The sequence below is a fragment of the Dromiciops gliroides genome, chromosome 3 (assembly GCF_019393635.1).
Source record: "Dromiciops gliroides isolate mDroGli1 chromosome 3, mDroGli1.pri, whole genome shotgun sequence".
Lineage (NCBI taxonomy): Eukaryota > Metazoa > Chordata > Mammalia > Microbiotheria > Microbiotheriidae > Dromiciops > Dromiciops gliroides.
The window spans coordinates 59796511-59813700 of record NC_057863.1 but is presented as its reverse complement, the minus strand read 5'-3'; the positions used below and the strand labels follow the sequence as shown (position 1 = coordinate 59813700).

The following is a 17190-nucleotide window of genomic DNA, read 5'->3' as shown; positions in this document are numbered from 1 at the left end:
ATACATAACCTTGTACTGTCGTCAACTTTTTCCCAACCCCCACATTCAGTTACGGGACCCCACGATGGGGACCTACAGTTTAAGAAGCTAGGTTCTAGTTTCCCTCCCCTAGGCTGGGCGGGAGGGAGGGTGACTCGAGGTTGAATCCGACCAGAGACTGAAATCTACTAGCTCAACCCCAGAGGGCGGGTGTTGGGGCTCAGTGAGGATGCTCATTGGCCAGGACCCGCTCGAGAGGGAGGGGTTCTGCCCTTGGCCCGGCATCATGGGCGGTTCCCATTTAGCTAGGCCCTCCCACTCCCTGGACTGGGAACAAATGAAAAACGAAGACATCTCGGAAAGTCCCCTGTGGCGTGGTGATGCAAGTGCGTGTAAGGAGACGTGAGGACGCACGCATGCGAAAGAGAAAGCGTGAGTTCCTTGTTTCTTTCCCTTCGTTTCCCTCAATCCAGACACTTGTTTCTTCCTTCCCAGTTTTCCAACCCCCGGGGTTTGGGGGCAAGCTAGACGCCCCTCGCGGTCAGGTAGCGTGGGTGTCGGGTGGGAGCTGGGCTTCCCCGGTGAGCCCAGGTAACCGCCCCCAGGCAACTTTGAGATGTAGGGAGTTTGCTTCCTAGGCTCAATTCTGCTGTCATTCTCTGAAGAATTAGCACCGGAAAATGTGAGGGACCCCTTGTGTGAAACCTTGCCAAAGCGCAGACGTGATGGTTCTGAAATATTTCCAAATGATAAATGATGGTGCTAAAAGAAGAAAGTAAGCAGAAGCAGGCTCTCTAGACTGCCGGGAGTCAGCCCCCTTAGAAGTGACGTCGAAACCACTTTTTCTTATAACAGTTTTCAGTTTGCCAAAGTACTCACGATCTCACAAAAATTACTTATTTATTCACTTCTGTGATGAAGGACCCACAGGTAATGAGAGGCTGTGTACAGAGGGCTTAACCTGGAGTCAGTCTTGGTCCTGGTTCTGCTGTCAGGAGGTGGGCTCTGATCCTGCCTCTGATGCTCAATTAAGCTTCCTGGTTCTCTGTTTCCTCTCTGTTTCCTGTTTGTAAAATGAGGAACTTGGACTGGGTGGGTTTTGACGTTCCTTCCAGCTCTAGATATAGGAGCTTATGACCTGGATTCAAAAATGGGCCTTTGACCTATGTTAGCTGTGTGACTGCAGTTCAGGTACTTATGCACTGAGTCTGATGGAAGTCTCCTAAGACTCATTTGCTTAGTCGTGCAGGGGGGTTGGGCTTGTAGGTATAGGGACCCTTTCCTGATGAAATCACAAGGCTCTTGTCAGTGCTTCTATAAGCAAGCTTCATAGAGTGGTAGAGGTTTCCAGCCATCCAGCGCTTTTCATTTAATCAGCAACTTAAAATATTCTAACCACATATATATCTAAATATAAGAATAAATGTATGTGTATATGCATACATATATGGGTCAGAAACCCTACATATACATATATATACATATATGTGTGTGTATATACACACATATGTAATTTTTTGGTGAGACAATCAGGGTTAAGTGACTTGCTCAGTGTCACACAGCAAGTAAGTGTCAGGTGTTTGAGGTCAGATTGAACTCAGGTCCTCCTGAGTCCAGGGCCTGTGCTCTATCCACTGCCCCACCTAGCTGACCTTCAAACCATTTTAAAAGGGAGGGGGGCAGGGAAGAGGAGTGTATACTTCTACGCCTGCACTACCTAAATTTTATACAGAACCTAATTCAGCCTTTTCTTGGTGAATCAGGGCCATCATGTTGAACTTCCATGAATATTTTTGTGCTGCAATACTGTTAAAACCTTCTGTGCCCTTAACTTGCAAGGATAGGCCTCTTTGTCTCTGTACTCCTTAACCAACCCTGAAGACCAACAGCTGTCACTTTTTTTTTTTTTTAGTGAGGCAATTGGGGTTAAGTGACTTGCCCAGGGTCACACAGCTAGTAAGTGTTAAGTGTCTGAGGCTGGATTTGAACTCAGGTACTCCTGACTCCAGGGCTGGTGCTCTATCCACTGCACCACCTAGCTGTCCCAAGCTGTCACTTTTAATATCTTTTTTTTTTTTTTTTGGTGAGACAATTGGGGTTAAGTGACTTTCCCAGAATCAAGTGACCTGGGGGGAGAAGCAGCTCCTGTGTATATCTTCTTTTAGGTTTACAAAATGCTTTGCGTATGTGTATTTGTGTATACATGCACACACATATGTGTATGTATATACATGTATTTGTTTCATACATTATGGAGGGGTACCCCAAAAGTTTTTCAGACGCTTTAATATATTAAAATCCAATAAGGATTTTGAGACACTGTATATTGGGTCCCACAGATATTAGTATTGCTATTTAATGATGAGGAAAATGACGTTTGAAGAATATAAATAACTTGGGTTAAATGCCTTGAAGAGGGAGGCAGAAGATACAGGTTGGAATCTCGGTTTTACTACTCTTTTGTTGCCTGTGTGACATTAACTTCTTTTGGGCCCTATTTTCCTCATCTAAAAAGAGAGGGATGGAGTAGGTGACTCCTGACGTCCCTGACAATTCTCTATCCCTAATCTTATGCTCTAATAGCTAGTTGTTATTGGAAGAAGGATCAGAGCCCAGGTCTCTCTTGGTTCTACATCTAGAATCCCTTTCACTTCATCATCGACTCTCAGCTGGGAAGCAATCTTATTTGACATCTGTGCTCAAAGCTTGAGTGACTTCCTAAAGGAATTTGTAGCATTGCTTTTAGCTGCTTAGAGGCCTTTTTTGTTTCTGGGTTCTCACCTCTCACGAATATTGATGGATAAATGACCTCCTGATGAAGTTGAGTATGACCGTACAGAGATATTTCAGCATTATTAGTGATCGTTTTTTAAAAATTGCTGAATTTTGTGTGTGTCACCTTCCTTTAAACATTGAGACTTTGCCTCTCTTCACCTCCTCCACCTATCCAGACATATTTTGTAACATGGCTTAAGAAAGAAGAAAAAAAAGTTCAGAAAAATCCACACATCTAATCTCTGACTTTATTTACATCTTTCATTGTCCATGCCCTCTCTTCTTTGATGAAGTGAGGGAAATGTACTTTTCTTTATTTAAAAGAAAGTTTTGGGGCAGCTAGGTGGCACAGTGGATAGAGCACCGGCCCTGGTGTCAGTAGGACCTGAGTTCAAATCCAGCCTCAGACACTTGACACTTAACTAGCTGTGTGACCCTGGGCAAGTCACTTAACCCTCACTGCCCCACAAAAAAATTAATTAATTAAAAAAAAGTTTTATTGATAATTTCTTATTTTTATTGTGGTGGGGAAAAGATGACATAACTGAGGAAACAAAGATTCCAACTTCCGAACATATCAATTTATTAAGCAATGAATGCCAGTTGCCCCACTAATTGGGACTGGTCTCTTTCCTCAGCTTTGGCACTAGACCCCGAGTACAGGAGCAGACAGACTTTTAGACATTAAAAACAATTAATCAAATAAAACTAATTAAAAGAAAACAATCAGGATACAACATTAGGTAATCTGATTTCTAAGTAGAGGAAAGATCAGGGACTTTCTAAGTTGGGAAGGGAAGAATGAACAGGTGTAATTTCCTGAAATTAGAAAAAGAGGTTTCCCACTCCCCGCAGTATCTGTTAAACCATCAAGAGCATATGGAAACAATAACTAATTGCTCAGTATGGGGCCAGTTTTCAGATAAAGCATACTGGGTGTCTGAGATACATAATTATGAGAAAACTTGCATCAGTCTTTGGATCTGGCTGGGTTTCTTATCAGCGTATCTTGGATCCTTACTTCAGGGTCTCTAAGCAGCAGATAGAGATGGTCCAGCTTCCCAGCCACACAGGGCTAGGAACAACAAAACATGTCTTTCTCCCAATTCCTATGATTGAATAAAGTTTTCTCACGGGACAGAAATTGGACTAGACTCATAATTGAGTAGAAAGGGAACTGAGCTAGCTCCAGAATGGAGTCACAAGACTGAGTCAGTGTGATTTGCTCAATTCCTACAATTAACAGTTGTTGACCAAATGCCCTCAATTCCCTCACTGTATTACTTACATTTCTTGTAAAATGAAGAATAGAGGGGGCAGCTAGGTGGTGCAGTGGATAAAGCACCGGCCCTGGATTCAGGAGGACCTGAGTTCAAATGTGGCCACAGACACCTGACACTTAACTAGCTGTGTGACCCTGGTGGGCAAGTGACTTAACCCTCATTGCCCTAAAAAAAAAATGAATTGGGGGGGGAAACCCAATTTAATCCAAATAATACATCAAAAAAAATCTGACACATGCAGTTTCATACACATAGTACCCTATCTCAGCAAAGAAGGTAGTGGTGATTTCTGATACTCTTATTTGGGTCCAACATTGGTCTTTACAATCTTATAGTATTCATTTTACATCACTGGTATCAAACTGAAATGGACCATGCATAAGGATCCCTACAAGTCACATAGTGACTTAAGAAAATTCACATCTTAACATTATCTAGGTTCTAGTATATTTTTACTTACTTTATTAAATATTTTCCAATTGCATTTTTGGGGTGGGGCAGTGAGGGTTAAGTGACTTGCCCAGGGTCACACAGCTAGTAAGTGTCAAGTGTTTGAGGTCATTTTTGAACTCAGGTCCTCCTGAATCCAGGTCCAGTGTTTTATCCACTGCGCCACCTAGCTGCACCCCTCCAATTGCATTTTAAATCTGGTTAAGGTTGCATGTGTTTGACACCTTTGGTTTGGAATGCCTTATTCTTTACATTTGCAATATTGTAAATTTCTATTGTTTTCCTGGTTTTGATTACTTCACTCTGTACCACTTAATATAAGTCTTTTCATGTTTCTTACCAGTCACATTGCATTATGGTTATATATAATAAGTTATTTAGCTATCATTGTTAAGGGTACCCAACAATGCCAGTGATCTCATGAAAGAGACTTTTTTCCTCCCAAAAGATATTAATGCCTTTCTGCTTTTATAGATAGCCTCCTGATATCGAGGTGTATAACTGATCACAAGTAGGAGCAATTGGAGACAGCACCATCTAACCCACACTACTATATCAGATACTACAATGTTGCTAATGGAAATTATGAATGAGAGGATTTGCTTTGAGCATCACTTAAAGCTTTGTGGCCTTGAATTTCAGTTATGTTAATATCTCCTGGTTATTGCTTTCTTAAATGAGAGTCTGATTCACATCATCGGATGTCTATTTTTCAAAAATTTTTAATGTAGTACCGAAAAAGTGGTTATTTTCTCTACTATAATCCCCTCACTTCCTCCTCTACCATTTTGCTTGTTTAAAATAAGGGGTATGCCACGAACAGATGAAAGGTCAGAGTTTTGCTCTCTGTGAGTGAGACATTTCTTTCATAAAGGAACTTGCTTCTTGAAAGGTAAGAGTCCACATCTGGGAGTTAAATGCCATTTTCATTCCAATCACTAGGGTAACAGACTGACCCTCATGTGTTGTTTGGGGAAATGGATGGGAATCCAAGGTCAGGGAACTTGGTGTTTTGAATACCAAATAGAGGACTGACAGGTAGAGAATTGGTATCTTAACTCATAGATGATCAAAGGGGCCTCACTAAAATTTGGACTGAAATTACTGTGAGTGATTTGATCAGTGTCAGAAGCTGCTGTTGCCCTCAGTTCCTGTTTTCCAGTATGGATGCTAAATAACAGCTTGCAGCCTGTTTAGTGTTTCACCAGCAAAAGGAGAATTCTATGCAAATTTATGAGCTCTAAACTAAATTGTTTCCCTTTTTTGTGAGTTGTGACAGCTGTATCGGTCTTAAAAGCTATTTAGTATTGCAACTGGCTGCTACTTAGCATTACAAATGACTCAGGAATAATAATAATAAGGAAAACCCCAACCATGGGATAGAGAGAAATACAATACTTGTATTTACTGGTTCCAAGTTTTTTTTGTTGTTGTTGTGTGAAAACAGCTGTTTGCATTCATGTTTTATGATGTTTTAAAATAGTTGACTTTTAATTAATAAGCATTTAGCATTTTGTGTGATCATAAAGGAAAATACTTTGAAATGCTCATTATTATTAATTACTATTATTATTGAGGGGCAGAATGGTATAATGAATGGAGGGCTGGCCTTGGAGTTATAAAGACCCTTGTTCAAGTTTGCCCCCTGTATGTTAGCTGTATGGCTATAGGGTAGTTGGGTGGCACAGTGGATAGAGCACTGACCCTGACTTTGGGAGGATCTGATTTCAAATATCACTTCTGATACTTACTAGCTGTGTGACCCTGGGCAAGTCTTAATGCAACTTAATGCCAGTTGCCTTAAACATCCAGGGCTATCTCCAGTTGTCCTGATATATATCTCGCTACTGGACCCAAGTGACTCTGGAGGAGAGAGAGTGAAGTTGGTGACCTTGCACAGCCCTCCCTCACTTAAATACAATTCAGTGCAAGTCATGACATTACCTCCCCTGAAGTCATGGTTCTCTTTGAGGACAAAGGACAAACAACAACAAACAGCTGTGTGGATAAATTACTTAATCTCTCAGTGCCACTCTAAAATGTAGATGAGTTGTTCACCTGTGTAGGTACAGGGAAAAGTTTCCACACCAGAGTTCCCTATACCCATGAAATAATAGGTCCAAACTCCTCCTATTCCCAGATTGCTGCCATTATTGTTGTTAATGTTGTTGTCATTGTAGTCAATTTACTTTTCCATATTGGGAAGGTTCACCAGGGGATAGTTCCAAATACTCCTTCCTTCTGCCAGTTTCATTGTGTTCTGTTGTAATAGAGCTGTTGTAGTCATATGCATGATTTCAGGTATATCCCCTGCATAGTACAGATTTGATTGATCATGTTTTTGAGAAACTACCATATTGTTGGTAATGAGCTTTTGGACTAAGACAACTGCCAAGAAAACATCGTCCCTACAATGGGGACATTTTTTAACTTGTATGACTCCTGGAAGTTACTAACAAAGTTATGGTATTTGGAGAAGGCTGTAAAATATACGATATTATATACTATGCGATGTATTATATATATCAGGTAGACTTAGCTCCTACTATATATAAATATTTGAGGGAGGTGTAAGGGTAAAGTAAGATGCCACCCGTGATTGTGAGGCATTTAGTTGCTAGAGCAGATAGTGCCTGACTTGGAGTCAGGAAGATGTGAATTTGAATCCTAACCCAGATATTTATTAGCCGGATCCACCCGGGCAAGCCACTTAGCCTCAGTTTCCTCATGTTTCCAAAGAGGATAATATCAGCGCCTACTGCACAGGGTTGTAGTGAGGATCACATGAAATCATGTTTGTAAAGTGCTTTGCAAGACCTTTAAGAGCCATCATAAATATGTATGAAGTCTGTAAAGCAATAAGCTATATTTCCATCTGCAACGTAAGAGAAATCTTCTTGCTTTATATCGGGTGTGGAAGGGCACAGATGATGACTTCCTTGTGTTCTTTAGCACGGTGTCTACACTAAGGGTACTCCATTGCTTCATGGGGCACTCTGGCAGTCTAGGCAGGCCTGTAGGTGTTTTCTCAGGAGAATGTTTTAAAATGCAGAAAATCAAATGCAAAAATCAAAAAGGAAGCCAATTGTACTGAACTACAGTTATCAAAATATATTTAAAGAAAAAAGTCCATAGATCCCAGATTAAGGACCTCTGATCTAGAGAGTTATGAGTACATAGAAAGACTTGTTATTAAGAATGACTCACAATAAGTTTTATGACATCACCTTCTGAAGATCTGTTCTAGTTGTTATTTAAATCATGGGACTTCCCCCCCAACCCCACACTGTCTCAGGCCACCATTTGAAACATCATCATCATGATGATTTGGCAAATAATCCAAACTTGAAATTTAGGAGACATCACTGCTGTAGTTTTATGAGACTTAGTAGTTTTCTCACCTTTGTCATGATGTATTGCTTCTATGAAAAAACTCTGCCCATCTCTTTCCTGCTTTGCATGAAGGCCCTCCAGGAGGGTACAGACTTGGTTTCCTTACTTGGAGACCTGTTTTTATTTGTGTTGCAGTTTACCCAGGCCTTTTTTGAAATATTTGCTGGGGGCGGAACCCAGAATTTTAAAGTTTTATCTTGTGGCTATTGAGTATTCAAACCACTTTGGTAAAAATCATTATCATTAATTAAGTTTGATAGTCAACATCAACTCTTTCCATCTTGAGAGAAAGCTCTGGAGTTTTGGACCATATATGTGATTCTTTTCCTTCACTGCTAGAGGTAAGTGTGTTCATGTTCAGTCTTGTCCGACCCTTCATGACCCTGTGGATCATACCATGTCAATACTGTCTATGGGGTTTTCTTGGCAAAGATACTAGAGTGGTTTGCCATTTCCTTCTCCAACTCATTTTACAGATGAGAAGGTAAGTGACTTGCCCAGGGTCACACAGCTAGTAAGTGCCTGAGGCCAGATTTAAACTCAGGTTTTCCTGATTCCAGGCTCAGCACTATATCCACCTAGCTGCCTTAGAAGTAAGTGTACCATGATACAATCCATGGAGTTTTGGTGTTCTCTCTCTCTCTTTCTCTCTCTCATTCTCTCTCTCTTTTAATACTGGGTTTATCATTTCAGAAATGTGATGGTGCATGTCCCACAAGATCATCTATCATTGTTAATTTTATTTTAAAGGAAGTGATGTTCTTTCTACTCTTTTGTTTTTTGTTTTTTGTTTTGTTTTTGCTGGGCAATGAGGGTTAAGTGACTTGCCCAGGGTCACACAGCTAGTAAGTGTCAAGTGTTTGAGGTCAGATTTGAACTCGGGTACTCCTGAATCCAGGGCCGGTGCTTTATCCACTGCGCCACCTAGCTGCCCCCTCTTTCTACTCTTGACTGCAGCCTCTCATCTTGACTGATAAGCCTTGGCTATCTAGTTTCTTGACTCCATTGTGAGAAATAATTATTAACAATTGATATCTTGGGGGACCCAGTGATCTCCCCTTCTTTCTGATTCCTTTTTCGCCCCCCTCCCCCACTCAAAGGCAAGTTCTTGAGAGGTTCCATCAAATCCCTTCATCTAGGTCACGCCCAAACCAAGTTTACAAAGAAGCTTAGGTGGGGAAAGGTCCTTTTTTCTAGATAACTGAAGGACTTGGGCCGCCCAACCACACCTAGATGGAAACTGTTTTGGGTGAGGGATCCACATTCCTTCTCTGATGTCACCTAAGTTATGTCTCTGGACTTCAATTAAATTTGATTTGCTATGTGATAGACTTCCTACAGTTGGAAGAGTATCTGAACTGTGATCCAACTGCCGTTAGGAGTCTTTGGTCTGAAAGAGATGACCGATAAACCGCCTTTTATTGATAACCTGCTGGCCTATTTAAAAAAATGATTAAATTACCCAGAAACTATCTGTCTCATAATTTTAATCGTTATGCCAGGAACGTGGAAGAGACACAGGGCATTGTTGGGGCTTTCTAGTTCCGAGCTTTCATCTGTGTCATGGGGACAATGATATCATATATCTCACAGGGTGATGGTGAGGGTCAAATGAGATAATGGGTAAAGCACTATGAGCCTGAAAGTGCAATATAAATGCTGGCTGTTGTTGTGCTGTGAAAATTCCTCCATCAGTGAAGAAGGCCTGGTGTAGGAATTGGAGATACATTGGAGGCTTAGCCAGTTGTTTTATTGTTGGGTTTTTCCCCCTTGCTTTTGTGGAAAACCTGGAGTTGATGAGACTGGAAAAAACTAGTACAGTGGGTCATGTGATCCTTTGGGATAATTTATAAAACTGATCCAGTGATCCTCAAGGCACCGTCAATAGCCCCTTTCCACAGAAGACTTTTTAGACAAGTAGGCATTTACATGAGTTATTTAGGAAAAAACCGTAAGGGCGTTTGGGGTGGTGGGATTGTGTGGTGGAAAGCAATGGACTGGGGGTATATGGATATTGATAAATTAGAGAAGGTCTGGAGGAGGTCAGTGAAGATGGTAATGGTCCATGAGTCCATGGGATCTACCGAAAGCTCTGTGAGCCATTAGTCTGGGGATTTCCCACTGACAAGTGGGCATCTTTTTGTTTGAAGACTGCCGGTGAGGGGCAGGCCTATTGCCTCCCAAACTAGTCCATTCCATTTTGGTATAGTGATCATTGTTAGGAAGTTTTTCTGGACAGCAAGCCTAAATTTGTCTCCCACTCTTCATTCCCTAGTTTTTCCCTCTGGAGCCTATCAGAATAAATCTTAACCCCTCTTTCATGGGGCATTACTTCAGATATTTGAAGAGAGCTATTAACCCCTAACCCCTAACCCTCAATCTTCCCTTCTTGAGGCTAAATATGCCCAATTCCTTTCCTAGAACCTCCTATTGGCATGGACCAGACCCTGTGCCATCATCTGGACAAAATCAGTCAATAAGCTTTGATTAAGTGCTTGCTTTATGCCAATCACTGTATGAGTCACTATGGATACAAAGACCCAAACAGTGAAATGGTTCCTGCTCTCAAGGACCACACATTCCTTCAGGGAAGACACCATGTGCACAGAATAGGGATAGGAACCCAGCCACTGTTAAGTGACTTGCCCAGGAGGTAGGAGAAGCAGGGCCCTGAAAACCCAGAGAAGACAGAGGATGTATCCAGGATGAGACTGACGGAATATTCAGCTTCTCAACATCTGTGGGACTCAGAGTGGAACTCAGCTCTCTAGGTGTGACCTGACCAAGGCAGAGGGAGACGGAACTGCTCCTTTATTGTTCTCCTGGTAAGGGAACATCATCTCCCACACAGATTAGCCACTCTTCTGCAGTTTATAGTCCGAGAGTTTTCTTGGGGTCACTGAGAAGTGGTCTAGGGTCATGTCACCAGTATGTGTTAGAGGTCACGTGCTTGGACCTAGGTCTTCCTGCCTCAGGACCCAATGTTCTCTCCACTGTGACAGGTTCTCTGTCCACAGCAGAACCATGACTATCTTATAGTTAGAAGCTTCTCAATGCATCCCAAAATTAGTTTAGGTTTTTTGTTTGTGGGAGGAGAGGGAGGATAATCTCCCTAATAACAATGGTAATAACAACAATAACTATAATGATAGCATTTATACAGCATTTTACAAATATTACTTCATTTGATTCTCACAACAACCCTGGGATGTAGGTGCTATCGTTATCCCCAATTTAGAGATGAGGAAATTGAGGCAGGTAGCAAGCAATTAAGGCACTTGTCTCTGGTCACAAACTGAGTAAATGTCCAAGGCAGAATTTGTTTGATTTGTGTGTGTGTGTGTGTGTGGGGGGGGGACAATGAGGGTTAAGTGACTTGCCCAGGGTCACACAGCTAGTAAGTGTCAAGTGTCTGAGGCCAGATTTGAACTCAGGTCCTCCTGAATCCAAGGCTGGTGTTTTATCCACTGTACCACCTACCTGCTCCCCCAAGGCAGAATTTGAACTCAGTTTTTTTCTGACTTCAGATCCGGCCCTCTTCTCCATTCTACCACCTACTAGCCTTATCATATTGAACTTCAAATCTATTTGACATAAATTTACTTGCCCCCCTTCTGTGTGCCAAGCACTGTGCTAAGCGCTTTACAACAATCTCTTTGGATCCTCACAAATACTGGGAGGTGAGTGCTATTATTATCCCCATCTTCCAGATGAGGAAACTGATGCAAACAAAGGGTAAGTGATTTGTTCAGAGTCACACAGCTAGTAAGTGTCGGAGGCTTCATTTGAACTCAGATCTTCCTGCCTTCAGACTCAGTGCTTTATATACTTTGAGGCTGGGGAGTGATCAGCCAGGCGGGATAAGAATAGGGAGAGAGCAGTGCTAAAACCTCCAGATCTGCAGACAGACTGCTATGTCTAATCAAGTTTCTCCCAACCTGTATTTATGAAGTGGAGTTCTTTTGGACCCAAGTGTAAGACTTTATACTTAAACCTATTTTGTTCAGTCGTGTCCAACTCTTTGTTTATTTTGGTTTTTTGTTTGTTTGTTTTTTGGGGGGTGAGGCAATTGGGGCTAAGTGACTTGCCCAGGGTCACACAGCTAGTAAGTGCTAAGTGTCTGAGGCCGGATTTGAACTCAGGTCCTCCTGACTCCAGGGCTGGTGCTCTATCCACTGCGCCACCTAGCTGCCTCTGTGTCCGACTCTTTGTGACCCTATTTGGTGTTTTCTTGGGAAAGATACTGGAGTGGTTGGCGATTTTCTTCTCCAGCTCGTTTTACAGATGAGGAAACTGAGGCAAATAGGGTGAAGTGACTTACCTAGAGTAACACAGCTAGCAAGTGTCTGAGGCTGAATTTGAACTCAGGAACATCAGTTCTCCACAGTTCAGGCCTGGCTCTCCATCCACTGTTCTACCTAGCTATTCCTTAGGGCTATTACATTTCGTCTTATTAATCTCTAGGCCAGCAAGAGCTTTCAGAATCCTGGATATTATTGAATGTACAAGCAAGCCTTCCTAGCTTTATGTCATTTTCATATTGCATAAGCACGCCAACTTCTGCCTTTAAATCACTGACAAAAGTGACAAACTGCACATGGCCAAATACGGATCTTTTGAATCAATTACAAGTTGAAATAGAACCATTTGGGACTGTTCTTTGAATCTGGCTGCTCCACCAATTTTCTTTCATTCTGTTCCTGTCTAGCCCACATCTCCTTCTTTTCCACAAAAATAGCCTGAGATATTGTGTCCAATGCTTTGCTTACGCCTGGGGAAACTACATCTGTGTTGTTCTTCACATAAGTGTACGGTTCCTTCCACTACCCTTTGCCTATTGTGTTTCTTTTGAATAAATCATAGCTCTTCAGAGCCAGATTCTAGTCAGTGGTCTCTCCTGTAAGGTCAAATTGACTGCCTTACATTAAGACCTCCCAAGCATCTTGCTTGTTGTCTACGTTTTATGCATTATATATAACCCTCTGAGGGCATGTCTTCCTCCTTGGGTCTTTGTCTCTTGTCCATCCTGAGCATCTCTGCAGTTGTTCTTCCTACATTGTGGCTACTCCCTCTGGGATCTGGCTTGGTGGATAGACATAGGCAATTTTTCTCCTTCCTCCTTTTCCCTGCCCTTTTCAGTTGACTAACTTTCCATTTGTTATGCAGGACATTTTTCTTTGTCTCCCATTCCCTACCCAATTTGGGCTGGTCATGGTGGATGTAATAAACACAACGACTGGGGAGGAATTTCACATGCTGCAATAAAGCCTTAAAAATTAAGAATGTGAATGGTGGAGTTGCATGTTTTCATTGACTTTGGGGAAAGGGTATAAAGAAGTTAGGTGCAGGGTAGACCCGAGTGTTGAATTTCTTAAATCAGCATGAAGCCCATGATCTAGGGATGTTGTCCTCACTGCTCCCTGCGTGACTTCGGTGTTGAGGACTGAGAGCCTTAAGGACTGTCACTCTGAAAACTTTAATGAGCACTCATTACACTAAAACCTGTGTCCTGTGAGTAGTGGAGCCAGCTCATGATTGATACAGGAGATCATCAGTGGTGATGGACAAAAATTAGACTTGGCACTAATTCACCTGGCTGTGGAACAAAATTTGAAATTATCTACAAACTCCAGCAGTTACATTTTTCAATCATTATTTTTCATGTATAAAGGTGATTGTAATCATTTCTGTTAAGCATACATCACTTCTTAAAAATTTTATTTTAAGCATATATCACTTTTTTAAAAAAAATAGAGGAGGGTGTATGAATTTTGGAAGACTGACACTACTGTTTTCCAAAGTGGAGCCTCATTAAATTTCCAGAGAAGCTCCAGATAATCCTGACAGCAACTCTGGAGTATGAAAAGTGGGGTTTTTTGTGTGCAAAGTTTACTTTAATTAAAAATTAAAATTAAAAATCTCCCATCTTGTTGAGCAAACTTCTCATGTGTCCATTAAAAAAAATCATTTGATCCCACCAGTACTGACTTATTCACTTAATATTTATACATGGGGCTTCGGGTAGAAATGGCAATTAGTTATTATGTTGCAGAAAAGTTTTAAGATTTTTTTTTAAGACTTCAATACTGATTCTTATTTTCATTAAATTCCAAGTAGACTAAAAGAGCATGATTCCCCCCACCCCCACTCCCACAATACTTGACAACATGGTAGCACACAGCATGTTATTTAATTTATGATTGGTCATTAACTCCCTTATCAAATCAACATTTTCAGTAGAGCAGATTGTGAAATATCACCCAAATAGTATAAATTTAAAAATTACTTGTAAGGAGTCACTATAACCCTTGGTAGTATTTCCTTTACTGTAATGCATGTGTTCAGCCCAGATCCTAGATCCTGGAAGGTGTTTTTGTTTTCATCTTTTGCTTTTTTGGTTTACTGTAAAGAGATCCTGAGTCACGTGGGTCTGTGTGTGTGTGTGGGGGGGGGGTCCACTTTGTGAAGTCTTAACTTTTGATCTTGGAGTAGGCTAGCAGGTAATAAAGCTCAGGTAGATGGCTTGCTTTTTTTTTTTTTGCTAAGTGGAAAAAAATTAAATGTTATTTAAGATGTTTGATTAACAAGAAGCTGCTCTGTATAAATTAATTGCCGCTTTAATGATGCCACAGCCTTGTCTTTTCTTATTAGCCAGCTAATTGACCAGAAGTCGCGAAGCTTATTGTAACTGACAGTCATCTGACCTTCTAGGCTATATTCAAATGACACATGTACGGTGAATGTAAATGGAACTTGTTCATTGTTCATATGGTCGGTAGGGCAGCTGATCTGCTCTTTTCATTTTTCCTCTTGAAGCACGTTCCCTTTGAAATCGATGATTAAGAAATGGAATCTTTCACCTATTTCTTTCACTAAATAAACTCCCAGACAAGATGAAAGAAAAAAAACGTTCTCTCAACCACTTTAAACCACTGCTGGCCAAGACTACACTAGCATATTTAGGGCCTGTAAACCAGTGAGCAGATGGAGCAGTGAATGAATGATTGAATGTGTGTGTGTTTATGTATATACACACATACATAAAAGCAAGACTGACCTTGCCCTCAAATAGTTTATATTCTAATTGGAATATTCTACTCCAGTCATTATATGTATGTATATACATGTTACATAATTATATTCTAGTAATAAGGAGGGAGGCAGCATTTTGGTTTGGAAAGTGATAAGCATGCCAAGTAGAGCCATTAGAAAGTAGATTGAGGGGGCAGCTAGGTGGCACAATGGATAAGGCACTAGCCTTGGATTCAGGAGGACCTGAGTTCAAACCCAGCCTCAGACACTTACTAGCTGTGTGACCCTGGGCAAGTCACTTAAACCCCATTGCCCTGCAAAAAAAACCCAAAATAAAACAAAACAAAAAAAGAAAGTAGATTGATTCAGCCTTTCTGGTAGCAATACCCGTGCTGATTTGATTACATTCCTTAATATGAAAAAGAGTGAGGAAGAAGGGTCCTGGGAAGAGGCTAGGTTCAATGCAAGGCAAAACACAGCTAGGGCTAGCTAGAACTAGTGGATCTTGGGAGGCAGTCGCCAATAACGGTTTCAGGACCTCAGTTCTGAAGCTCAAAGAGTGAAGTCATTAAGGGCATGGTCTCTAGTCTGAGGTCACAACCACATGGTGGGTGGTAAGCTTTGTATATGTTTGCACATCACCCGTGGTGTCACTGGTCTTCTTCGAAAACGAAGGACAAACAACAACAATATGTTTGTATAGGTTGAAGAGGGAGATGTGACAGAGAAAGGTTTCTGTGTTCAGGTCGGTTAGGGAGGAGAATTCACTTCATCTCTTAATAGTTCAGGTGGTATTTTCAAAGGGGCTGTTTTAATAATGAAAGAGAGTACTCTTGGTGACCTGAGCTGGCGAAGTTTGTTCTCAAGTATAGAGTGGGCCTCGGGAGAAGGCCCAGCAGGATTAGACTGATTAGTGTTGGGTAATTTTCTTTGGAAGGAGTGAAATGAGAGAGAGAGATCTGTTAAGTGAGGCATGTCGGAGAGACCTAATGAAGACCACTGAAGCAAGAGGTAAAATCCTTACCCTTGAGACTGGATAAAGGGAGAGGAGAAGGGTTAAAGAAGTGAAAAGATCAAGTGGCCTTTAGGGATATCCTTGAAGGTTGGCCTGCAGAATGTTAATAAGAGAGGAGCTTGTGATGTGGTCAGTTTAATTTGAGTATTTTGGGAGAGCCTGTTATGTTCAGGGGACTGTGATAGTTGCTGAGGATTCAGAAACCTGAGCCCTGGCCTTCAAAGAGGTTACATTCTAGCAACTGAATAAACCTAATCTCTCCGGAGCTCCCCAAGTGGAGGTGGTATGAGTGTTTGTCAGATTTGTTGGAGTGGGGACTCCTATTGGCGGGGGTTTCCACAAGGTAGGTTCCTTCTTTTTGCCCTCTCAGCTCTGATATTTTATTACCCTTTCCACACAGGTGTATGTGTGTATGTGTGTGTTTACACACACACACATATATATATATGTATGTATGTATTCAAAGTAATTTGAGTAAGGAGAGGACACCAAAAGTGTGTGGGCAGGGCAGGGGGAAGGAATCAAGGAAGGTTGAAGATTGAACAGAAGAGATGGAGGTGAAAGGAGAATACTTTTCAATCATGCCCCTGCTGAAAAAAACACCCTTCAAAACCCTACAGCCTCTAGGATTAAATACAGAACTTTCAGCCTGGCATTGAAAGCCTTCCACAATTCATCTCTGATTTAACATTTATTCCACATTAATGCCTTCCAAATCCATATGTTCCAGCCAAACTGGCCTCATAGTTGTTCTCCAAACTTAAGATCTCATCTCCCATTTCTGTCATTGGTACATATACATCCACATATACATCCACACACACACACACACACACACACACACACACACACACACACACACACACATATGCACAAGCAGGGGGCATGGCATAGTCATACATCCAGGGGAAGCCAGAAGATCAATTAAGAGGTGGTGACACCAGTCAAGGTGAGAAGTGATGAAGGCTTGAGCTAACATTGTAGAGGGGACAAAGATGCAAGAGATGTCATGTAGGAAAACTGACCTGGCTTAGCAACTGATTGGATAAAGTGAGAGAGAGAAAGGAGAAAGAGAAGGATGACTTCAATGTTAAGAACCTGGATAATTGGGATCATAGGATTGTAGAGTTGGAGGTGGAAGGAATATTGTTGATCTTTTAGTCTAGCTGTATCATTTTATTTTTGACCTATGAGGATACCAAGGCCCCGATAAAACAAGTGCTTTGCCCCAGGACCCACAGGTAATAAGTAGCAGAGCCAGGA

General features: G+C 41.5%; 1 protein-coding gene across 2 annotated transcripts in view; it reads left to right on the top strand.

Annotated features, from left to right (window-relative positions):
• The first annotated feature begins 345 nt into the window (after positions 1-345).
• Positions 346-17190, top strand: part of RHBDD1 (rhomboid domain containing 1) — a 180904-nt gene continuing 164059 nt past the window's right edge. The window contains exons 1-2 of one of the 2 annotated variants that reach the window (XM_043995201.1): positions 391-411; positions 8133-8221. The gene's annotated coding sequence lies outside the window, so the exon portion shown is untranslated. Of the gene's footprint in view, positions 412-8132; positions 8222-17190 lie in introns of both variants that reach the window. The other variant, XM_043995202.1, reaches the window with a different exon arrangement.